At 38.3% G+C, this 26,873-nt stretch overlaps 1 long non-coding RNA gene across 4 annotated transcripts in view; it reads right to left on the minus strand.

Annotated features, from left to right (window-relative positions):
- LOC130706822 (uncharacterized) overlaps positions 1–26,873 on the minus strand; it is a 116,656-nt gene that overhangs the window by 51,030 nt on the left and 38,753 nt on the right. For all 4 annotated transcript variants that reach the window (XR_009006883.1, XR_009006884.1, XR_009006881.1 and 1 more), the window contains exon 4: positions 20,250–20,306. This is a non-coding gene — a long non-coding RNA (uncharacterized LOC130706822). The remainder of the gene's footprint in view (positions 1–20,249; positions 20,307–26,873) is intronic.

Consider the following 26,873-nt stretch of genomic DNA (forward strand, 5'->3'; position numbering starts at 1 on the left):
ACAATAAATGCTAGAGAGGGTGTGGAGAAAAGGGTGCCCTGTTGCACTGTTCGTGGAAATGTAAATTGATACAGCCACTGTGGAGAACAGTATGGAGGTTCCTTAAAAAACTAAAAACAGAACTACCATATGACCCAGCAATCCCACTACTGGGCATATACCCTGAGAAAACCATAATTCAACAAGAGTCATGTACCACAATGTTCATTGCAGCTCTATTTACAATAGCCAGGACATGGAAGCAACCTAAGTGTCCATCAACAGATGAATGGATAAAGAAGATGTGGCACATACATACAATGGAATATTACTCAGCCATAAAAAGAAACGGCATTGAGTTTTTTGTATTGAGGTGGATAGACCTAGATCTGTCATACAGAGTGAAGTAAGTCAGAAAGAGAAAAAGAAATACCGTATGCTAACACATATATATGGAATCTAAAAAAGAAAAAAAAATGGTTCTGAAGAACCTAGGGGCAGGACAGGAATAAAGACACAGAGGTAGAGACTGGACTTGAGGACACGGGGAGGGGGAAGGATAAGCTGGGACGAAGTGAGAGAGTGGCATGGAAATATATACACTACCAAATGTAAAATAGATAGCTAGTGGGAAGCATGCACATAGCACAGGGAGATCAGCTCAGTGCTTTTTGACCTCCTAAAGGGGTGGGATAGGGAGGGTGGAAGGGAGAAGCAAGAGAGAGGAGATATGGGGATATATGTATATGTATAGCTGATTCACTTTGTTATAAAGCAGAAACTAACACACCATTGTAAAGCAATTATACTCCAATAAAGATGTTAAATAAATAAATAAATGGAATCATATGGTATTCATGATTAATTATATCTGCTACGCCCAAATACATTATAAAAACACCTTCAGAGTGGAATCCAAAGAGAATCCCATAATAATATTGTAATTATCAAAATCTTTTTTTTGACACACAGGGTTAACATAAATTAAAATGGCACATAAATGATGCACATGGGTCCAATTATATAGTACAACACGTATGTAAAATCTGACAAAAATCTTTCTAACACCTACATCTAACAGCAGCTCTTTAAAGAAATTCCATAACATTTCAAAATCTGTGGCTCCTAAACCAGGTCAACTCCCAAAAAGAATATGGTGTAAGATTAGAAAAGTATATCTGGGGAGTGAAATTAATGAACAAAGCAGAAAGAACTTCCAGCCAGTAACATTTTTGGAACTTTCCACTTTATTAATAATAACCTCTTATGGCTCCTAAGTACTCACCTCAACATGAATATGTCTCCCCATTAAAGCAACAGCAATATAATTAACAACACTTCCTACACTCATGTTGTGCCTCTCTTTCCTTTTTCCTGTGGCCAACTCTTGAAAGTGTCATTTACGTTTCACATCCTCCACTTCCCAGCCCTACTGACACCCAGTCCATGGCAATCTGACTTGCGTCTTAACCCATCCATTAAAACTGCTCTCACTACAAGTCATTAACCGTCAATTATTCCTAAAACCAACAGACACGTTTCAGTCTCTGTCTTACTTGAAAGCTCAGCGATACTTGCCTCCTACAATTCTCCCTCTCAGTTTCCTTTGTGGGCTTCTTGCCCTCTGACCACCTCTCTAATATTTATGTTTCTTGGTCCTCTGGCCTATGTCCTATTCTCTCTCACTCTGTTTACTCTCGCACTGGAAGTACAAGCTCAGCATGTCCAAGGAACCAGGCTGATAATGCCAGAAGCTAGTCATTGATTTTAGCTTTGCCACAAATGGGATGGCCAGACATTGTGTGCTCTGATGTGTTCAGTGTGACATACAAAACTAGTAAGAAATTACTCTTATTAGAAGCCGTTAATGCTCATTTTCAGTTGTAGGAAATTCAGGACATAGAGGAAGAAGTTAGAAAGCACCACGAGGAAACAGACAGATCTAGATTGTAGAACATCCTACAGGAGAGCAAATCAATGGTGTGGAAAACCACTCAGGATTAGAAGATATTTAAGAGTTAACCACAACATGCCATGTGTGGACCATTTTTGGATTCTGATTCCAAGAAATACACTGTCAAAGAGATGTCTTTATGATAATCAGCAATATTTTAATATGGACTATTGGATGGTAAAAAAGAATCATTGGTAATTTCTTCAGAGGTGGTAATAGTTTTATGAGAAAATGACCATATTTTTAGAGATGTATGTTAAGGTGTGTAGAGGTGGAATGAAAATAATGTTTGGGATTTTATTTCAAATACTTCAACAACTCAACAAAAAAGAAAAAAATTAAGTTATCATATTCCTTCCTCCTCTGCCCATCTGAATCTGTCCCACCTCGTGTTTTATTATCTCAGTAATATCAGTGGCATCACTCATTTGCTCAACTAGGAAATCCTGATTCTCTGGTCCCTGAGCTTCCACTTCTAATCAAAGCTTTGTAAAGCAAAGTTTTGTCAATTATATCTCCTCAATATCCCTCAACTTGTCTCCTCTCTATCCCAACTGTCTCTACCGTACATAATTTTAATCCACAATTTCTACAATGACCTCCTAGTTGGTCTCTTGGGCTCCAGTCTGATCTCTCGTTTATCGTTTACCTCACCACTAGAGCCTAGGGATTTTTCTGAAGTGCATCTCTAACCATGTCAGTGCGTCTGTGATCTGGCTCATGAGAACTCCTCCAGTCCCAATTCTTGAACTCTTATCTTGAACTCCATGTCTGAAACAGTGACCTTATTATAGTTCCTCACAAAATGCAGTATCAATGGCCTTTTCCAGTTATGACAGAGTTGTCTGCTATTGGAATTACCCTCCCACCATCAATAATTATAAAATGGACATAAAAATATAAAAATGGACAAGTCATATGAAATAACTGTTTTTAGGCATTAGTTAGTAGACAGCACAGGACTGCCATTCCTAAAAGAAGATAAATATATAAGGTGGGTCCCACATTCCGCTGTTTCTCTGCCTAACGGAAATCTCCAAAACTGCTATGTAGGAAAATGGAACCCAAGCAGAGAGTTGAAGTTTTGCCAGGCAGAGGAAACAGATTCTAATGTGTCTGGAATTTGCAAGGCAGAGTACACAGAGGAAAGAGCCACAAAGAAAGGTGTCCCAGAAATCTGCACAGCTGTTCCCTCGAAGTTCCTGGCCAAATCCAAAACTGCACACAGACAGAGCAAGATTCCACAAGACTCACGCAGAGCATTGAGAGTGAACAGAAATTTCATAGGTAGTACAGTGCTGGAAAGACATTAGATTTCTGAACCAGACAGAGTAGAGAGACATTGGTGAAAACCCTAGGCATTCAGTTGAGACCCAGAAAGGCCATTCTTTGGGCATGAGGACTAGAAGAAAAACCAAAATAGGCCCGCCCTAACAAAGTCTAATTCCAAGCCTCAGTAAAACTAAAGTGATCCATCAGTAGGTTAATTGTCTGTCAGAACAAAGCACACAACACTCTCTAGAGAAATACATAATATAACCCAGAGTCCCTGTATCATAGCATTCATAATGTCCAGCAAAGATAAAAAAATAATAAGACTTGTAAAAAAGCAGGAAAATAACAGCTTTAATCAAAAAAAAAAACATTCAGTAGAAGCAGACCCATAGAGGCCATATGTTGGAATAATTATAAATAATTGTATAAATAGTTTAAGACTGTGAAAAAATATAAACAAATTGGCAGAGAGGAGAAATCCAGCAAAGAAATGGAAATTTCAAAAAAATACCTGAAATTATAGAACAGAGGAATATAATACCTGAAATGCCTAAAAATCCCTGGACAAACCAGGGGTAAAAGATCGGTGAAACTGAAGATACAATCAATATAAATTATCTAAACTGAAGTAGAGAAGGAAAAAAAGATTTTTAAAAAACAGAGCCTCAACGATTTGTGGAACAAAGTCAAGAGGTCTAATATACATGTAATTGGATCTCCAGAAAAGAGAAAATAGGTTAAAAAAATTTTTAGAAAATATAATGCCTAAAAATTTTCCAAAATTAATGAAAGATAGCAATCTTCAGATCCAAAAAGTCCTGAAAATCCCCAGCAGAATATATACAAAGAAAATCACATGTAAGCACATCACAGTCAAATTGCTGAAAACCAAAGATAATGAGAAAATCTTAATGTCTGCCAAATAGAAAAGACAGAGGGAACAACAATAAAAATGGTTGATTTCTCACTGGAAACAATGGATACCAGAAGAAACTAGAATGACACTTTTTAAGTGCTGAAAGAAAAAAACGCTTCTCGCTTTTTTAGCTGGCCTTTCCAGACTCACCAGTTTAGATTGTGTCCCTCCTACGTGCTCCTGTAGAATACTGTACTCCCCTATCACAGCACTTGCTTAATTATTATTTTTTTTTTAAAGGATTTTCTTATTTATTTATTTATTTATTTATTTTTGGCTGTGTTGGGTCTTCGGTTCGTGCGAGGGCTTTCTCCAGTTGCGGCAAGCGGGGGCCACTCTTCATCGCGGTGCGGGGACCGCTCTTCATCGCGGTGCGCGGGCCTTTCTCTATCGCGGCCCCTCCCGTCGCGGGGCACAGGCTCCAGACGCGCAGGCTCAGCAATTGTGGCTCACGGGCCCAGCTGCTCCGCGGCATGTGGGATCTTCCCAGACCAGGGCTCGAACCCGTGTCCCCTGCATTAGCAGGCAGATTCTCAACCACTGCGCCACCAGGGAAGCCCACACACTCTTCTAAAATAAGGGAGGAACACTCCCAAACTCATTTTCCGAGGCCACCATCACCTTGATACCAAAACCAGACAAAGATGTCACAAAAAAAGAAAACTACAGGCCAATATCACTGATAAACATAGATGCAAAAGTCCTCAGCAAAATACTACCAAACAGAATTCAACCACACATTAAAAGGTCCATACACCAAGATCAAGTGGGGTTTATCCCAGGAATGCAAGGATTCTTCAATATATGCAAATCAATCAATGTGATACACCATATTAACAAATTGAAAGATAAAAACCATATGATCATCTCAATAGATGCAGAAAATGCTTTGGACAAAATTCAACACCGATTTATAATAAAAACTCTCCAGAAAGTAGGCACAGAGGGAACCTACCTCAACATAATAAAGGTCATATATGACAAACCCACAGCCAACATCATTCTCAATGGTGAAAAACTGAAACCATTTCCTCTAAGATCAGGAACAAGACAAGTCTGCCCACTCTCACCACTATTATTCAACATAGTTTTGCAAGTCCTACCCATGGCAATCAGAGAAGAAAAAGAAATAAAAAGAATCCAAATCGGAAAAGAAGAAGTAAAACTGTCACTGTTTGCAGATGACATGACACTATACATAGAGAATCCTAAAGATGCTACCAGAAAACTACTAGAGCTAATCAATGAATTTGCTAAAGTTGCAGGACAGAAAATTAATGCACAGAAACCTCTCACATTCCTTTACACTAACAATGAAAGATCAGAAAGAGAATGTAAAGAAACAATCCCATTTACCTTTGCACCAAAAAGAGTAAAATACCTAGGAATAAACCTATCTAAGGAGGCAAAAGACCTGTACTCCAAAAACTATAAAACACTGATGAAAGACATCAAAGATGACACAAACAGATGGAGAGACATACGACATTCTTGGACTGGAAGAATCAATATTGTGAAAATGACTCTACTACCCAAAGCAATCTACAGATACAGTGCAATCCCTATCAAATTACCAATGGCATTTTTCACAGAATTAGAACAAAAAATTGTACAGTTTGTATGGAAACACAAAAGACCCCGAATAGCCTAAGCAATCTTGAGAAAAAAAAAACAGAGCTGGAGGAATCAAGCTCCCCAACTTCAGAATATATTACAAAGCTACAGTAATCAAGACAGTATGGTGCTGGCACAAAAACAGAAATATAGATTAGTGGAACAGGATAGAAAGCCCAGAGACATAAACCCACACACCTATGGTCACCTAATCTACAACAAAGAAATCAAGAATATACAATGGAAAAAATACAGCCTCTTCAATAAGTGGTGCTGGGAAAACTGGACAGCTACACGTGAAAGAATGAAATTAGAACACTTCCTAACACGATACACAAAAGTAAACTCAAAATGGATTAAAGACCTAAATGTTAAGGCCAGATACTATAAAACTGTTAGAGGTAAACATAGGCAGAATACTCTCTCACATAAATCACAGCAATATCTTTTTTGACCCCCCTCTGAGAGTAATGAAAATAAAAACAAAAATAAGTTAATGGGACCTAATGAAACTTAAAAGTTTTTGCACAGCAAAGGAAACCTAAACATGAAGAAAAGACAACCCTCAGTATGGGAGAAAATATTTGCAAACGAAGCAACAGACAAAGGATTCATCTCCAAAATATACAAACAGCTCATGCAGCTCAATATCAAATAAACAAACAACCCAATCAAAAAATGACCAGCAGACCTAAATAGACACTTCTCCAAAGAAGACATACAGAGGGCCAAGAGGCACATGAAAAGATGCTCAAAACTGCTAATTATTAGAGAAATGCAAATTAAAACTACAATGAGGTATCACCTCACTCTGGTCAGAATGGCCATCATCATAAAATCTACAAACAATAAATGCTGGAGAGTGGAAGTTCCTATGCAGAGCCTTTTTTAAAACTTCCACTTATGGCCAAGATGGTATAAAAGGAATAATGTAATAGGTCAAACAACTGGAAACTACACAAAATCAATGAAAAAAATGACCTTTAGACATTACACACTGGACAATGGCACTGGAAAACAAGGACCTCTGAGAGAAAGGAAAGAAATAGAATTTCTAGGTTATGGTACAGAAGGAAGACATCAATCACAGCCTGCTGATCTCAGTAACTACAGAAGGCAATGTTGGGAATTCAGGAAAGCCAAAACAATTAGAATTTCTGGCATAAAAAATTTCAGAGGAAAAGGTACAGTGAGAGAAACCCAGAAAGGCCACCTTGAGTAAATTTTACATTCAAAGGAAAAATTCCAACAATGGAGGAAAAAGAACCCAAATGCAATAGGTTGAAAATTACCCAAGCATACACAGAGACATGAAGTTTAGAAAGAGTGGAAAGATCTTCTAATACATGAGTTATTAGACGTTCTGTTTCCAAAAAGGTATATTGTCCTACTAGTGTGACAAAATTAGCCCTACAGAATGCTCTAGACCTGAAATTATGACAAGTAAACACTGAAGTATTAATTGATTTACTCAAATTAAGTTAAATTACAAGCAAGCACTGAATGGATTGAAATTACAGCCAAGTCATTTACTGAACTCCATAAAAATGCCCCAAAGTATCTAAACAAATATAACAAAGTCTAGCAACCAACAATGTCAAATTCACTATATTCAACAGACTATCAAAAATAACCAAGTATAGAAAGGAGGAAAATATGATTCATGACCAGCAGACAAGTCAATAAATGGAAAAGAACAAGTAATATCACCTGAGATAAAATTAGCCCCCAAGGATATTAGAACTGCTATAATACACTCCATATGCTAAGGAAGATAGAGAAAAACATGAACATGGTCAGAAAACAAAGTTATTAAGAAATGTCCTAATTTCAAAGTCAAGGCAGGAAAATATACTACCCAGGAAAAAAACACTAAAAGACTCCAAAGCGTTCTGTGACATGGATTAACAATATTTACATTAGAAATTAAAACAGACATAGATCTCTTTAGTAAGACATCTAGGTTCTCATGTGCTTCTGCATTCTATCCATTGTTATCTTCCAGTCATGTATTTACTTGGAAATTTCATTGTTTACATATAAATGGTGAAAAAGGGTAATATCTTAGTGTCTTTGTGAAAAGCTGACCTCAAAGTCACTCTGAAAAGGTCACTGGCCTCCCACGTCAAAGGACTATATGGTCTTAATGCACCTGCCATATTCAGTGCCTCCAGGAATTCCTCATAAATTTCAACAGGCACCTGGCCAACTGAGCACTCTATTACTCTACTAGTTCTTAAGGTGTGCTTCTGGGGTGACACGTGAATTTGCATGTCTAACCAATTCCACGATGATTCACACTCTTTAATACTGGAATATAAGACATTTCTGTTCCCCTTGGATTTATTCTAAACAGCAGCTTTTAAAAAGGAGTCAATGTGCCCAAACACAGGATTTTCAAACTGTTTATGCTTATCTTATAAAATCAGTATGCCATTCACGTTACCAACTTTCTCTGCTAGATAAAGGACCCAAAATTAGTATTAAGTTTCAACTGCCCCCAAATCAAGTGAGGCTCCTCTTCTGTCCCCAAACCAGTTATTTGGAATCCTGAGCAAACTCAAACAGAACTCAGAGCGCTAGTAATAATCCAGAAAAAAATAACATTTTTAGACAAATAAATAAATGAAACCCCTTCCCAGCTGACCTGATCTAAAGAAAAGTTAAAAGAAGTTATGTAGATTTTAAAAAATGATATCAAGTGTAAATTTGAATCTACACAAAGAAATAAAGAGAACTAAAAATAGAAACCATGTAATTAAAACACAAGGTTCTCATTTAAAAAATCAATTAGAGTGTAAATGACATTTTATAAAAAGATAGTAACAGTGTATTATGTAACCACAAGATATGTAAATGACAACACCACAAAGGATGAAACACAAAATGAAAATATTCTGTTGTAATATTCTTACAACAAAGTTGAAGTAACAAGATATTATTTGAAGGTAGACTGTGACAGTTTACACATAGGTATGTAGCAACCACTAGAAAATGAAAACAGATATATGTAACACAAGCCGAAAGTGATTAAAATGGAGTCATTAAAAATAAGCAGTTAATCACAGAGAAGTCAGGGTAAAGGAAAAAAATATAGATAGAAAAAATTAGAAGGTAAATAGCAAGATGGTTTCAAATTCAACCACAAAGATAACCCTAAATATAAATGATATGACCATTTCAACTAAAACACAAAAACTGTCACAGTGAATAAAAAGCAAGACGTAAACATGTTGTTTCATAGAAACTGACTGTGACTATAAAGACACAGATAAGTTACAAATGAAAGAATAGAAAAAAGTATCTATCATACTAAGCACACACTCAGCAAATGAAAGTCTGACTGACTATACAGTACCAAACAAAATTCAGAAAAAGAAATCTCACTAGGAACACATATAAGCACTGCAATATGCTAAAAGGGACAATTCATTAAGAGGATGTAACAATCATAAAAGGTTTAACGCTTGAAAACAGAGCTTCAAAATGCATAAAGCAAATTCTATTAAAAAGGACAGAAGTTAACAGACAAATGAATTATACTTGGATACACTCCTTTCTCAATATTTAATAGAACAAGTAGATAAGATATTAAAAGGATACAGGGGACTTCCCTGGTGCAGTGGTTAAGAATCCACCTGCCAATGCACGGTACAAGGGTTTGATCCTTGGTCTGGGAAGATCGCACATGCTGCAGAGCAATGAAGCCCGTGAGCCACAACTACTAAGCCTGTGCTCTAGAGCCAGTGAGCCACAACTACTGAAGCTGGCATGCTTAGAGCCCGTGCTCTGCAGCAAGAGAAGCCACTGTGATGAGAAGCCCACACATCACAACAGAGTAGCCCCCACTCTCCACAACTAAAGAAAGCCCACACAGCAAAGAAGACCCAATGCAGCCAAATAAGTAAATAAATAAATAAACAAATCTTTAAAAAAAAAAAAGATACAGAAGCCTTGAACAATACGATCAGCCCACTGGAACTAATTCCGATCTAGAAAATGTATTATTTTCAGTCACATATGGAACATTCCCCAGGATCATATGCGAGACCCTAACACAAGTTACAATACATAAGACTGAACCATGCATGAAATATTGTCCAAAGTAACACACAAAGAAAGAAGTAAATAAAAAATTATAAGAGTAAGAAATTATAAAATGCACAAATATTTGGAAAGTAAACAAATTCTACGAAACCAATGAATCAAGAAGTCACAGACACAAACAGGCCCTGAACCAAGATGGCAGAGTAGAAGGACATGCTCTCACTCTCTCGTGAGAACACCAGAATCACACCTAGCTGCTGGACAATCATCGACAGCAAGACACTGGAATTCACCAAAAAAGATACCCCACATCCAAAGACAAAGGAGAGGCCACAATGAGGTGGTAGGAGGGGCGCAATCACAGTAAAATCAAATCCCATAACTGGTGGGTGGGTGATCCACAGACTGGAGAACGCTTATACCAAAAAGTCCACCCACTGGAGTGAAGGTTCTGAGCTCCAAGTCAGGCTTTGCAACCTGGGAGTCCGGCAATGGGAGGAGGAATTCCTAGAGAATCAGACTTTGAAGGCTAGTGAGATTTGATTGCAGGACTTCGACAGGACTGCGAGAAACAGAGACTCCACTCTTGGAGGGCACACACAAAGCAGTGTGCTCATCAGGACCCAGGGGAACGAGCAGTAACCCCAGGGGAGACTGAACCAGACCTACCTGCTAGTGTTGGAGGGTGTCCTGCAGAGGCAGGGGGTGGCTGTGGCTCACCGTGGGGACAAGGGCACTGGCAGCAGAAGTTCTGGGAAGTACTCCTTGGCGTGAGCCCTCCCAGAGTCTGTCATTAGCCCCACCAAAGAGCCCAGGTAGGCTCCAGTGTTGGGTTGCCTCAGGCCAAACAACCAACAGGGAGGGAACCCAGCCCCACTCATCAGCACTCAAGCGGATTAAAGTTTTACTGAGCTCTGCCCACCAGAGCAAGAGTCAGCTCTACCCACCACCAGTGCCTCCCATCAGGAAACTTGCACAAGCCTCTTAGATAGCCTCATCCACCAGAGGACACACAGGAGAAGCAAGAAGAACTACAATCCTGCAGCCTGTGGAACAAAAACCACAATCATAGAAAGACAGACAAGATGAAAAGACAGAGGGCTATATATTAGATGAAGGAACAAGATAAAACCCCAGAAAAACAACTAAATGAAGTGGAGATAGGCAACCTTCCAGAAAGAGAATTCAGAACAATGATAGTGAAGATGATCCAGGACCTCGGAAAAACAATGGCAGCAAAGATAGAGAAGATGCAAGAAATGTTTAACAAAGACCTAGAAGAAATAAACAAACAAACAGACATGAACAATGCAATAACTGAAATGAAAACTGCACTAGAAGGAATCAGTAGCAGAATAAGTGAGGCTGAAGAACGGATAAGTGACCTGGAAGACAGAATGGTGGAATTCACTGCTGCGGCACAGAATAAAGAAGAAAGAAAGAAAAGAAATGAAGACAGCCAAAGAGACCTCTGGGACAAGGTTAAACGCAACAACATTCGCATTATAGGGGTCCCAGAAGGAGAGGAGAGAGAGAAAGGACCAGAGAAAAATATTTGAAGAGATTATAGTCGAAAACTTCCCTAACATGGGAAAGGAACTAGCCATCCAAGTCCAGGAAGCGCAGAGTCCCATACAAAATAAACTTAAGGAGAAAACGCCGAGACACATGGTAAGCAAAGTGGCAAAAATTAAAGACAAAGAAAAATTATTGAAAGAAGCAAGGGAAAAACGACAAATAACATACAAGGGAACTCCCATAAGGTGAACAGCTGATTTCTCAGCAGAAACTCTACAAGCTAGAAGGGAGTGGCATGATGTACTTAAAGTGATGAAAGGGAAGAACCTACAACCAAGATTACTCTACCCAGCAAGGATCTCATTCAGATTCAATGGAGAAATCAAAAGCTTTACAAACAAGCAAAAGCTAAGAGAATTCAGTACTACCAAACCAGCTCTACAATAAATGCTAAAGGAACTTCTGCAAGTGGGAAACACAAGAGAAGAAAAGGACCTACAAAAACAAACTCAAAACAATTAGGAAAATGGTCATAGGAACATACATATCGATAATTACCTTAAACGTGAATCGGTTAAATGCTCCAACCAAAAGACACAGGCTTGCTGAATGGATACAAAAACAAAACCCATATATATGCTGTCTACAAGAGACCCACTTCAGACCTAGGGACACATACAGACTGAAAGTGAGGGGATGGAAAAAGATATTCCATGCAAATGGAAATCAAAAGAAAGCTGGAGTAGCAATACTCATATAACATAAAATAGACTTTAAAGAATGTTACAAGAGACAAGGAAGGACACTGCATAATGATCAAGGGATCAATCCAAGAAGAAGATATAACAATTATAAATATATATGCACCCAAGATAGGAGCACCTCAATACATAAGGCAACTGCTAACAGCTATAAAAGGGGAAATCACCAGTAACACAATAACAGTGGGGGACTTTAACAACTCACTTACACCAATGGACAGATGATCCAAAATGAAAAAAAAAATAAGGAAACAGAAGTTCTAAATGACACAATAGACCAGACAGATTTAATTGATATTTATAGGACATTCCATCCCAAAACAGCAGATTACACTTTCTTCTCAAGTGTGCACAGAACATTCTCCAGGATAGATCACATCTTGGGTCACAAATCAAGCCTCAGTGAATTTAAGAAAATTGAAATCATATCAAGCATCTTTTCTGACCACAACACTATGAAATTAGAAATGAATTACAGGGAAAAAATGTAAAAAACACAAACGCATGGAGGCTAAACAATACGATACTAAATAACCAAGAGATTACTGAAGAAATCAAAGAGGAAATTAAAAAATACCAAGAGACAAATGACAATGAAAACATGACGATCCAAAGCCTATGGGATGAAGCAAAAGCAGTTCTAAGAGGGAAGTTTATAGCTATACAAGCCTACCTCAAGAAACAAGAAAAATCTCAAATAAAAAAACAAACCTTACACCTAAAGGAACTAGATAAAGAAGAACAAACAAAACCCAAAGTTAGCGGAAGGAAAGAAATCATAAAGATCAGAGCAGAAATAAATGAAATAGAAACAAAGAAAACAATAGCAAAGATCAATAAAACTAAAAGCTGGTTCTTTGAGAAGATAAACAAAATTGATAAACCATTAGCCAGATTCACCAAGAAAAAGAGGGAGAGGACACAAATCAATAAAATTAGAAATGAAAAAGGAGAAGTTACAACAGACACTGCAGAAATACAAAGCATCCTGAGAGACTACTACAAGCAACTCTATACCAATAAAATGGACAACCTGGAAGAAATGGACAAATTCTTAGAAAGGTATAACCTTCCAAGACTGAACCAGGAAGAAATAGAAAATATGAACAGACCAATCAAAAGTAACAAAATTGGAACTGTGATTAAAAATCTTACAACAAACAAAAGTCCAGGACCAGGTGGCTTCACAGGTGAATTCTATCAAATATTTAGAGAAGAGCTAACACCTATCCTTCTCAAACTCTTCCAAAAAAGTGCAAGGAAGGAACACTCCCGAGCTCATTCTATGAGGCCACTATCACCCTGATACCAAAACCAGACAAAGATACTGCAAAAAAAGAAAATTACAGACCAATAACACTGACGAATATAGATGCAAAAATCCTCAACAAAATACTAGCAAACAGAATCCAACAACACATTAAAAGGATCCTACACCGTGAGCGAGTGGGATTTATCCCAGGAATGCAAGAATTCTTCAATATACGCAAAACAATCAATGTGATACACCATATTGACAAATTGAAGAATAAAAACCATATGATCATCTCAATAGATGCAGAAAAAGCTTTTGACAAAAGTCAACACCCATTTATGATAAAAACTCTCCAGCAAGTGGGCATAGAGGGAACCTACCTCAACATAATAAAGGCCATATATGACAAACCCACAGCAAACATCATTCTCAATGGTAAAAAACTGAAAGCATTTCCTTTAAGATCAGGAACGAGACAAGGATGTCCACTCTCACCACTATTATTCAACATAGTTTTGGAAGTCCTAGCCATGGCAATCAGAGAAGAAAAAGAAATAAAAGAATCCAAATTTGAAAAGAAGAAGTAAAACTGTCACTGTTTGCAGATGACATGATACTATACATAGAGAAACCTAAAGATGCCACCAGAAAACTCCTAGAGGTAATCAATGAATTTGGTAAGGTTGCAGGATACAAAATTAATGCACAGAAACCTCTAGCATTCCTATACACTAATGATGAAAAATCTAAAAGAGAAATTAAGGAAACACTCCCATTTACCACTGCAACAAAAAGAATAAAATACCTAGGTATAAAACTACCGAGGGAGACAAAAGACCTGTATGCAGAAAACTGTAAGACACGGATGAAACAAATTAAAGATGATACCAACAGATGGAGAGATATACCATGTTCTTGGATTGGAAGAAGCAATATTGTGAAAATGACTATACTACCCAAAGCAATCTACAGATACAGTGCAATCCCTATCAAATTACCAATGGCATTTTTTACAGAACTAGAACAAAAAATCTTAAAATTTGTATGGAGACACAAAAGACCCTGAATAGCCAAAGCAGTCTTGAAGGAAAGAAATGGAGCTGGAGGAATCAGACTCCCTGACATCAGACTATACTACAAAGCTACAGTAATCAAGACAATATGGTACTGGCATAAAAAAAGAAACGCAGATCAATGGAACAAGATAGAAAGCCCAGAGATAAACCCACACACCTATGGTCAACTAATCTATGACAAAGGAGGCAAGGATATACAATGGAGCAAAGACAATCTCTTCAATAAGTGGTGCTGGGAAGACTGGACAGCTACATGTAAAAGAATGAAATTAGAACACTCCCTAACACCATACACAAAAAGAAACTCAAAATGGATTAGAGACCTATATGTAAAACCGGACACTATAAAACTCTTAGAGAAAAACACAGGAAGAACACTCTTTGACATAAATCACAGCAAGATCTTTTTTGATCCATCTCCTAGAGTAATGGAAATAAAAACAAAATTAAACAAATGGGACCTAATGAAACTTCAAAGCTTTTGCACAGCAAAGGAAACCATAAACAAGATGAAAAGACAACCCTCAGAATGGGAGAAAATATTTGCAAAGGAATCAACAGACAAAGGATTAATCTCCAAAATATATAAACAGCTCATGCAGCTCAATATTAAGAAAACAAACAACCCAATCCAAAAATAGGCAGAAGACCTAATTAGACATTTCTCCAAAGAAGACATACAGATGGCCAATAAGCACATGAAAAGCTGCTCAACATCATTCATTATTAGAGAAATGCAAATCAAAACTACAATGAGGTATCACCTCACACCAGCTGGAATGGGCATCATCAGAAAATCTACAAACAACAAATGCTGGAGAGGGTGTGGAGAAAAGGGAACCCTCTTGCACTGTTGGTGGGAATGTAAATTGATACAGCCACTATGGAGAACAGTATGGAGGTTCCTTAAAAACTAAAAATAGAATTACCATATGATCCAGCAATCCCACTCCTGGGCATATACCCAGAGAAAACCATAATCCAAAAAGACACATGCACCCGAATGTTCATTGCAGCACTATTTACAATAGCCAGGTCATGGAAGCAACCTAAATGTCCATCGACAGACAAATGCATAAAGAAGATATGGTACATATATACAATGGAATATTACTCAGCCAGAAAAAGGAACGAAATTGGGTCATTTGTTGAGACGTGTATGGATCTAGAGACTGTCATACAGAGTGAAGTAAGTCAGAAAGAGAAAAACAAATAACGTATATTAATGCATATATGTGGAACCTAGAAAAGTGCTACAGATGAACTGGTTTGCAGGGCAGAAATTGAGACACAGATGTAGAGAACAAACGTATGGACACCAAGGGGGGAAAGCAGCGGGGGTGTTGGGGCGGTGGTGTGATGAATTGGGTGATTGGGATTGACATGTATACACTGATGTGTATAAAATTGATGACTATTAAGAATCTGCTGTATGAAAAAATAAATAAAATAAAATTTTTCTTAAAAATGACACACACACACACACAAAAGGAAGTCACAGGATGGGAGTTCCTTGGCAGTCCAGTGGTTAAGAACCCGCCTTACAACGCAGGGGATGCGAGTTTGATCCCTGGTCGGGGAACTAAGATACCACATGCCATGGGACAACTATGCCCACACACCTCAACTACTGAGCCCACGCACCACAACTAGAGAGAAGCCCACACACCACACGAAAGATTCTGCATGCCGCAACTAAGACCTGAGGCAGCCAAAAATAATAAATAAATAAATATTAAAAAAAAAAAAGTCACAGGACACTTAAAAAAGTATCTTGGACTAAATGAAAATAGAAACACAACATCAAAATCTGTGTGTGCAGGGACATCCCTGGCTGTCCAGTGATTAAGACTCCGAGCTTCCACTGCAGGGGGTGCAGGTTCAATCCCTGGTCAGGAAAGTAAGATCCCACATGCTGCATGGTACGGCCAAAAAAAAAAAAAAATTGTGTGATGCAGCTAAAGCAGTTTTCAAAGGAAAATACAGAGCCTTACGCCTACATTGAAAAAGAAAAACAAAGCCTCAATTCATGAGCTTAAATTTTACCATAAAAAAGCAAGAAAAGGAAGGGCAAGTTAAACCAGAGTACAGAAAATCCTAAGGAATCCAAAAACTAAATAAATAAAGCTAATAACCATGTTAACCAAGGTTGCAGAATACAAGATAAATATGTAAAAATCAGTCGTATTTCTATACACTAGCAATGAACAAGCCGAAAATGAAATAAAGAAAACAATTCCACTTACAATAGCATCAAACAGAATAAAATACTTAGAATCAATCCAACAAAAGTATAAAACTTACCCACTTAAAGCAACAAAGTGTCATTGAAGTAAATTTTCAAAGACCTAAATATGTCAGTCCCAAACTCCCTATACACACTGCTATATTAAAAATGGATAACCAACAAGGACCTATTCTACAGCACAGAACTCTGCTCAATATTATGTAACAACCTAAATGGGAAAAGATTTTGAAAAAGAATAGATACATGTATAAGTATAACTGAATCACTTTGCTGTACACCTGACACTAACACAACACTGTTAATCAACTGTACTCCAGTATAAAATAAAAAGTTCAAATAAAAACAAATATAAAGTTCACATTTTCATATGTTTATAGAAATACACAACAATAAAGTGGCAGTTATGATAGTAAAACATAAAAAAATTTAAAATAAAAGACCTAAATAAATGGAAAGACACATACCTCATATTCAAGGATCAGAAAAGTTAGTATTGTCAAGATGGCAATACTCCAGAAATCGAGCTACAGATTCAACCCAACCCCTATCAAAATCACGGCTCTATTCTTTTACAGAAATTGACAAACTAATCTTAAAATTCATATGGAAATGTGAGTTACCCAGGATAGCTAAAATAATCTTGATAAAGAAAAGTTAGAGGGCTCTCACCTTTCAATTTCGATTACTCTATGTTTACAGAAAACACTCCTGTTTTTCCCCTGTATTACTGTAACACTCTAGTCACAGAATACTTCTGTATCTCAATACTACTTCACTGCTGGTCACTGAATGTGTAGAGGTTTTTCACATTACCAAACAATTCTGCAACACCAGCAGGGTGTCCTACAATTCAAGTCAGGCCTGACTCTACCTACCTGGACTCCACAACAGATCTTACCAGTTAGAAGTTCAGCTCAACAGGACTGCCCCTCCTTACACTTCAGATGCCAATTACAGGTCCAGATTGCCACCTGTGCTTGTGACCAACTTGCTATAAATGGGACAGCCTCATCCTCAGGTTCAGTTAATTTGCTAGAATGGCTCACAGAACTCAGGAAAATAGTTTACTTACTAGATTGCCAGGTTTATTACAAAGTATACAACTCAGAAATAGCCAGAGGAAAAAGCTGCAAAGAGCAGTCTTCTATGCCCTCTCCAGGAGCATAACCCTCCCAGCACCTCCACGTGTTCACCAACATCAAATCTGTCCAAAGCTCTCCATAGTTCAGAGATTTTTATGGAGGCTTCATTATGTAGGAATAATTGCTATTAGTGATTAAGTGAACCTCCAGCTCCCCCCCACCTCCCTAGAGGTCAAGGGGTGTGCCTTCAAGTCACAACCCTCTAATGACTTAATTGGTATCCCTGGCAACAAGCCTACATCCTCAGGGGGGGTTCCAAAGGTCTCCTCATTAACATGAATTCAAGCATGGTTGAAGTGGCTTGTTATGAATAACAAAAGACAACTTAATCTCTCTTATTACTTAGGAATTTGCAAGGGTTTTAGGAACTCTGTGCCAGGAACAGGGATGAAGACCAAATATGTCTTTCTTATAAATCACAATATCATACTATGCTACTAAGGTATAAGAACAGACATCATAAGAATAAAAAAACCTTAAAAGTACAATGGAATACAATTGAGAGGCCAGAAATAAACCCTTACATTTATGGACAATTGAATTTCAACAAGGGTGCCACAATTCAATCAGAAAAATAATACTCTTTTCAATAAATGGTTTTGGAACACCTGAATATTCACATGCAAAAGAATGAAGTTGTACCTCTGTCTCACACCATCTATAAAAATTAACTCAAAATGAGTAACAGACCTAAATGGAAAGACTAAAATTGTAAAAAATGTAGGGAAAAAAGAGGAATAAATATTTTTGATTTCCGGTTAGGCAAAGTTTTCTTAGATTTGACAAAAACAAACAAAAGAAAAATAGACCAACTGGATATTATCAAAATAAAAAATTTCTGTGCTTCAAAGAACTCCATGAAGAAAGTGAAAGCAACCCACAAAATGGGAGAAAATATTTACAAAAATTTAACTGATAAAGAGGCTTGTACCCAAATCATATAAGAAATCTTACAAGTCAACAACGAAATGACAAATAACCCAATTTATTAACGGAGAATGAATGTGAACAGACATTTCTCCAAGGAATATATACAAACAGCCAATAAAAAATTAGAACACGAAAAGATGCTCAACATTAGGGAGATGCAAATCATGACCATAATAAAATCCCACTTCACATTCACCAGGAGGGCTTTTAAAAAAAAGACAGACAATAACAATGACTAATGGTAGTTGTGGGAAAACTGTAACCCTCATTCATTGCTGATGGGGTGGTAAAATAGTTCCACTGCCTTGGAAAATTGTTCTGGCAGTTTCTAAATTTGTTGAACAGTTACCTTATCGCCCAGTAATTCCATTCTAAGTATATACAAAGTAGATTGGAAAACTGGGTACACACAAAAATGTTTACACAACTGCTCATAACAGTCAAAACAGCCATAACAGTCAAAACAGAAACAACAAATGTCTATCAACTGATAAACTGATAAACAAAATGTGATATATCCATACAACTAAATATTAGCTTGGCCAGAAACTGAACTGGATTACTGATGCGTATTACAACAGTGATGAACCTTAAAAAGGTCATGCTAAATGAAAGAAGCCATTCACCAAAGGGTACATATTTTGTGATTCCATTTATAGGAAACCTCCAAAATAAGCAAATCTCTAAAGACACGGAGTAGATTAGTAGTTCCTAGGAGCTTGGGAGCAGGAATGGAGAGTGACTACTAAAGAGTACAGGGTTTCTTTTGAGGGTGATGAAATTATTCTAAAATTAAATAGTGGTGATAATTCCACATCTCTGTGAACATAGTTTAAAAAAAGCACTGCACTGCACAAATTAAAAGGGTGAATTTTTGGTACAAGAATTGTACCTCAATAAAATTGTTATTTAAAAAAAAAAATTCTGACAAAGTAAACTTCAGGTCCACATTGTTTCTGTAGTGAATTCTAGAGTGAATTTTTAAGGACGAAATGACACTAATTTTATAGCACTAGGGATAGGAGGAAAAGAAAAGATCTGACAATGAGAAGCTATTTAAGGCATATGACTAACATCATACTTAGCAGTGAATAAATGAATTCTTTCACATTAAATCCCAGCCTGACTGAAAAAGAAATTAAAGTGCACAGAGATAGAAAGAGATAAAAAAATATGCTTATTTACAAATCACACTATTTAGTATGTAAAATCAAAACCAAAAAACTAGAACCCATTAGCAAGTAGCATCCATACAAGAATTCAAGAGTAAGTTACCATTCTAAAATCCATTTCAGCTACCTCGAAAATTTGCAGATTAAAGAAAATAAGCTATACCTTTACTACAATACATACAAAAAGGTATTCAATATAACTCAAGAGTGTACATTCCTGACTCAAGTAAAATCTTAGCAAACTAATCATAAAAGGAAAATAACTTACATTGATAAAGAATGTATAAAACAGGCTGAGAGCAATCTGAAATCAAGAGTTAAATCCATCACACCACAAAGTGGGAAATGAATAGAGAGCTGACCTCAGATATGTTCATCTTCTGTAGCGTTTAGGAAGGTGCAGAGGACTGAAGATTCAGCTGGGGGGACAGAAAAAGGACACTGTCAGGACACCTGGCCTGCTTTACAGTTCCTACATTCATTCACCTCCCAATCACATCAGCAGCCCAGCTGAGAAGCAGCCTCCCTACAGCATCCCTTCAGCCCTTGAAATGGCAAGGGAAAGATCCTGTGGAAACACCATCTGTCCATCTACCAGTTTGAAATGATCACGGGGCTTAAACCTACCACTCTCATTTGGTAAAAATAATTTTGTCTATTGATTTAAATTGATTTAATTAAATACAAACAAAAATGGAAAAACAGATGATTGAAGTACAGCAAAGGATGACACTACTTCATTAAAATTAACAGTAAAAAAAAGAGACACAGGCTGCATCCTTTATCTATTTTCCTAGCAAAACTGTTTACCCCTTGAGTTAGAGAATCCACAGACTGCCCAATAAAAAGGATGCGGTGCTTTATGGCAAAGTGTTAAAACTTACTACTTTCTAGTGGGCTGAAGTTTCTCAAAAGGGACTCTTGATAAGTTTCTTTTGATTGACTGAACAGTATGAACGACTGTTCGACTCCTGGCTCTGTCACAATCCGGTTAAGCCTGGAGAAGTCACCGGCCCTCTCAAACTCAGGACCACCTCACCAACCTGAGACTCAGATTTGCTTTTTGCTTAACGTGTGTCTAATGCAGATGCTCATACCGTTATCACGAGATAATTGGGAGGCTTATGTAAACCACCCAATGAAAAGAACAAAGTGCCTTCTAAATAACAACATTATCACTTTTTCGACGGTTAGTACCTGGCACTTGGCTCTTTTTCCAAACGACCCATACAGATTTCTCAGAACAACGCCATGAAGCAGGCATTATTCATAGCCTCCTTTGCAGACCTGACTCGCCCCCAGGTTACTTCTCCCGCCCACAGTACAGGTGACACGGCTGTAACTGACCGGGTCTCTCCCGCTCCAGAGCAGGGCTGCCCAGCACACCCTCCGCCCGCGCTTTCTGGCCCGCTCACGGCCAGCGTGACCACCGCGCTTTCCCTCCCACTGTCCGCCCCGGCGTCCCCCCGTCAGAGGCGGGCGGGGCCGGGCATTCCGTCCCCACACGCACCGTCCCCTCTCCTAACGGGTCTCAGCTCCACCGGCCCCCGAGACCACAAGGCCCGAACCGGGATCGCCCCACCCACCTTCCCAGGGCGGAGGTCCAGGCCAGACCCGGGCACTGCAGTCCCGCCTGGGCCAGAGGGCGGCCCGAGACGTCCCGCGACGTCCCGCTTCTGCCCCCGCCACAAGAACGCCGCTCTCAGCGAAGCCTCAGGCCACGCAAGCCCTGCACCTGCCACGACCAAAGCTCCAGGTTCTTCTCACCTCGAGGCACATGAAAGCGGAAGGGGTGAGGCGGTCCCTACGTTGCACATGCGCAGAGGAAGCCGCTAAAGACCAGGAAGACAGTAAGAGGGAGAAAGACTACATTTCCCTTGGCCCCCTGCACCCTGGGTTGACTGTGAACCAAGCAATCAATTTAGTACTTCAGAGTAGAAATACGGGGGGAAATGCTTATCCCAGGGTCCTGGGTGCCCTGAGACCCCTGACTGGGTGTGTGTCTGAGGCAGGAGATAGAGGGGCCCCAAGCCAGGCATTCACAACTAACCTCCCGTTTACATTTCATGGGGCAGGAAAAAGTGGGCTTCCGACACTTACAACTTAGTCTCCTGTTTACATTTGCTGAGACAGGAGATAGATGGGCTTCAGTTTAGACATTTAAAATCAGCCTCCTGTTTGCTCTCTGAAATGGAAGTAACTGCAGAAACAGGGTAAATACCCAGGCTTTGTCTCCCGTGAACACCTTAAGATAACAGTCATGGCAGGAATAGAGAGGGGCTAACCCTTGTTTGAGTAAAGGATCAAGAGGTCATATATTTCCCATCCTTGGGGCAAGGGAGACACTGCACATGTGCAGAAAGGTTCCTTGGGGGTCAAAAAGGAGGGCACACCACCCCAGAATGTGTGATGCTAAGGCCGTCTCATAGGCCTCTGGGCTGAAATCCATCTTGGAAAAAAGTTGCACAGGCATATTGGGGAGGGTCCTAGGGCAGGTCAGGTGTAGAAGAAGAAACCAGATAATTGGCCAAAGGTACACAAAGACCCAGAAGAACTGCCCTGTATAAATGATTTAACCACCTTTTTACTGCGCTTCTCCTCATTAGGGGGGACGCCCACACCCTCTCTATCCAGATGTGCATCTCTGCCTTGCTTCTGTCTTAACTAAACAAACTGTTTCTCTGTGTGCTATGTCTCTAATAATAAACTTTGTACCTGTTTTTACAGTTTTTGCCTCCGTGAGCAATGCATTTTTCACTGGGGGCAAGAGCCGGGGGTGTGGTGGCTAGGATTCCTGGTTTTCATCCAGGCTGCCCAGGTTCAATTCCTGGGCAGGGAATTAAGATCTCACTTCATGCCACCACTCACTGCTGCCTCTCCAAGATCATGTCCACACTGTGGCTCTTAGGCCATCTGTATACCTGGGTCCCAGGGCAAAACTAGGAAAGCTCGTAGCTGAAATCATATTCTCCAAATTGCTAGATCCTGATAGTCCCGAGAAAATATCCTCCTAATGGAATAGAATTTTCCGTCTCTGCATTAATTAACCTACTTGGCATCAAGGGGGCATCCTTTGTGAAGGACAAATAGCATATTTTCTCAAGAGTGAGTTCACTGGTTTAGTCATAATGGAACAGACTTCTTTTTTCATTTATTGCAATTTTCAAACCAAGCAGGATGCTGCAGGGCCTTTCTGGATACCAAAGCCTTTCCCTGTCCTCTGCTTCTTTGGAGGAAAAAGGTTTCAGCTCCTAGACTGTTGTCGCTGAGTTGCAAAGGACAGATTCAGACAGTTACTAATAAGGAAGAAGAGAAAATACAGAAACAAAGGAGGGGCAGTCAAAAACAATAGGGTAGCTATAAAACGGGGACCTGTTTCCTCCTCAAGGGATATACATAGCAATATCTATGTATGTGTCTTGTTATGCATAACAATATGTGCAGGATCTAAAACTCCCACTCTGCTGGAGGATGGTAACTTCAGATTGAGTACAATATTCCTAAACACCACCCAGTCACCTCATTACCAACAAAAGTCACACATCCTATAGGCTTCGCCCCAAATTTTTACTATAAAAACTCTTCCACAAAAATCATCCAGGAGTTCAGGTCTTTTGAGCACGAGCCACCAGTTCTCCTTGCTTGGTCTTTGCAATAAATCTTTACCTGCTCCAAACTTCGACGATTTTGTTTGTTTGGCCTCACTGTGCATCAGGTACATAAACTGGCATTTGGCAATCATTTCCTATGTAAAAATCCATGAACTCCTAACGTTAAAGGTAAATATGAAAGTATAATGAACTGACAGCCATACCATGTTTGTTTTATGCAAACCAGATGGCCCTCCTCATGACATAGGCCTAGCAAAATACTCAATATTGTTTGCAAATTTTTTGTTCATACACCTCCAATTCTGACCTGAGCAAGGCTGTTGAAAAATCATTATTCCTTCAACACTTGATGGAATATTTTCTGTGTTCTTTATTGTATATAAATATATTTCAACATTTTGTTTTAAATTATACAAAAACACAGGGTCAGTTTAATCAAAAGCATAGTGCTTGATGGGATTATTGGAGGAAATTTCCACTCTGCATCTCCTTCCCAAATGGAACCAATGTTCATTAGCCTCAACTTTATTCAGTGCAGTCCACTACACAAATACATTTTTCAAATAGGAGCTTTTCTTTTTTCCACTTATTTACAACTCATTTTGACTCAATTAAAGTGTAGTCATATTATCAAGTCAAATTATTTAAAACTACATAGTTGGGCTGCAACACAGAGGCTTGAAAGAATGAAAAAAGAGCCCAAAATCAGCGACAGAGACATCAACGATTTAATGGATGGAGGATCTTACATGTCTGAAGTGTGGTCCTTGAGTGACATCCCACCCTGTGCAGCAGACCACAGGAAGGACGTGGCAGTAGTCTTCCCTAGCAGGGGTTGGGGGGAAGATACCAGTTATAGGGGGAATTGACCTCAGATTGGTTCATCAGTTACCAGGGAAACCAACAGAGCTACATGATTCTCACCGTCCCTTTGATAAGCTATCAGCGTGGCGATGTTCTGCTCTAAAGCTAGAACAGTCATTGGCTGGGGCATGGGGCAAGTATGCAGGAAGGTTACTCTTCTGAGTAGGGTGTAGGTGAAGCAAGCACTGGTCAAGCAGGAGATGTACAAAGAGCAAGAGAACAGGCATTTTGAGTGGCCTGACCATACATACATCATACTTTTTCTTGGCTGCATGATATTTTATTGGAGGGGTATATGATTTACTTAATAAAAACCTTTTACATGGATGTTTAGTTTGTTTCCAAATTTCATTATTGTAAATATGCAGTAAATATTTGTGTCTATACTTCTTTGCATATTTGCATTATTTCTGCAATACAAATTCCAAAATATACAATTGCTAAATTAAAATAGATACGTAAAAGTTGGTAGATGTTAACAATAGGCCATCAAAGAAGCTATGCTAATTTATACTCCCACTAGGATTTGTGAAAGAAAAAGCCTTTCTGACACTTAGTAAAACAGTAAGACTTTTTTCAAGAAAATTACAATAGGGCAGAGAGATCAGACTTAACTCCAAATACAGCAAAGAAAGCTGGGGACTTATAGCTGATGAGCAAAGTGAGGGAATATGTGGATGGAAAATGACTAGAAGGAGACTTCAAAAGTAAAGGGATTCTTACTAACCTGACCTAACGAGATTCTTGCTAAAGAGAGGCCAAGTGCTTAGATGTCAAAGGTGAGGGATGAGGCTCAAGGATGAAGATTCTATCTAAACTGACTTAGCAGGATTCTTGCTAAAACTGGACTGTGTACCCCTGTCAAGGATGGGATGGATATGGAATGCTAAGGTCAAGGCTTAGTCTAAAAGAGGGTTTAGAGGAACCTGACTGAAGTTTGGTCAAGAAGGGCATTTGGGTCACATTACATGAGAGTTCCACTCCCCTCATCCCTATTCCAATACAGGATTTCACTGTTCTTTGATAAACAGTTATTACAGAGGCTAATCGAATAGATGATTTACATCTACATATTTCCATTGGGCATTTTCTTACTGTATGTGTGAGAGTTACAAGTTCCAAATTTTTTATACAAATAGGTTCTGAGACCAGAGTCCTTTGTATTATTCTGAAAACCAACTTATATTACATATAAAATTCCATTATATATTTGGATCTATTGATACGAGTTTTGTTGTTGTTGTTCCCTTGGTCTATCTATCAATGCACCATTTACACAATGTGTTCATTACTTTAGCTTTCTTATAGATTTAACTATGATAATCATATCTTTTGACTCAATTTTCAGAATTTCCCTAGCTATTCTCACAAGCTCTTCATCAAGAGAAACAGTATAACTTTCTAGGGCCAAATCTCTAAAAATAATCATGCTGAGGTTCTGATTAGCATCATACTTATGAATTGAAGTGAGACATAATATTGTTACAATGGTAAAATAATGACATTATCCAGTCTGCCAATAATATACTTCTGGCCACTGTATATCTCACTCTCCTTTAGATCCCTTATGTAGTTTAATAGTTTTCTATATATAGATATACATATAGGCAAACATTGATTCAGTTCTTTCAATTGGATTCTTATAGTAAATGAAACATTTTCACATATGGTATAATATGTATTTATTTGCACATGGGAAAGTTGTTGGTTTTGATATAGTAACAATGTTTTTTGCTTTATTCTCTGATTTATTTTTTCAACTAGTTTTAATGTTAATGATCTTGGATATTCATGCACATAATGACAAGCCACTGATTTTCAACATTTATCATTATTTGTACTTCTATTATGGGCTGAATTGTGCCCAACCCCTCAAATCAATATGTTGAAGCCCTAACCCTGAGTACCTTAGAATGTAACTATATTCAGAGTTAGAGCCTTCCAAGAAGTAATTACATTAAAATGAGGCTGTGAAGGTAAGCTCTAATCCATTCTACCTGGTGTTCTTATAAGAAGCTTTGGCTACACAAGGAGACACAAGGAATGCATACATACAGAAGAAAGACCATATGAAGACACAATAAGAGGGCAACACTAAAAAAGTCCCAGAGATCTAAAGCACGATATAGTGAATATAAACAACAGTATTGTATTATAGTCATCAAACTTGCTAAAAGACTAGATCTTAATTATCACAATCACCAAAAAGAAATGATAATTACATGACATGATCAAGGTGCTAATTGTCACTACAATGGCAATCATATTACGATACCTAAATCTACCAAATCAACATGTTTTACACCTTAAATTTACACAATATTATATGTCATATATTTCAATTAAAATTGAAATATATTTCAATTAAAATATGTCAAATATATTTCAATGTTATATGTCAAATATATTTCATCTCTCCTTGGCTTGAGACCATCTGCAAGCCAAGCAGAGATGCCACAGAAGAAACCAATTTACTGACACCTTGATTATGAACTTCTAGCCTCTCAAACT

The sequence above is a fragment of the Balaenoptera acutorostrata genome, unplaced genomic scaffold (assembly GCF_949987535.1).
Source record: "Balaenoptera acutorostrata unplaced genomic scaffold, mBalAcu1.1 scaffold_831, whole genome shotgun sequence".
Lineage (NCBI taxonomy): Eukaryota > Metazoa > Chordata > Mammalia > Artiodactyla > Balaenopteridae > Balaenoptera > Balaenoptera acutorostrata.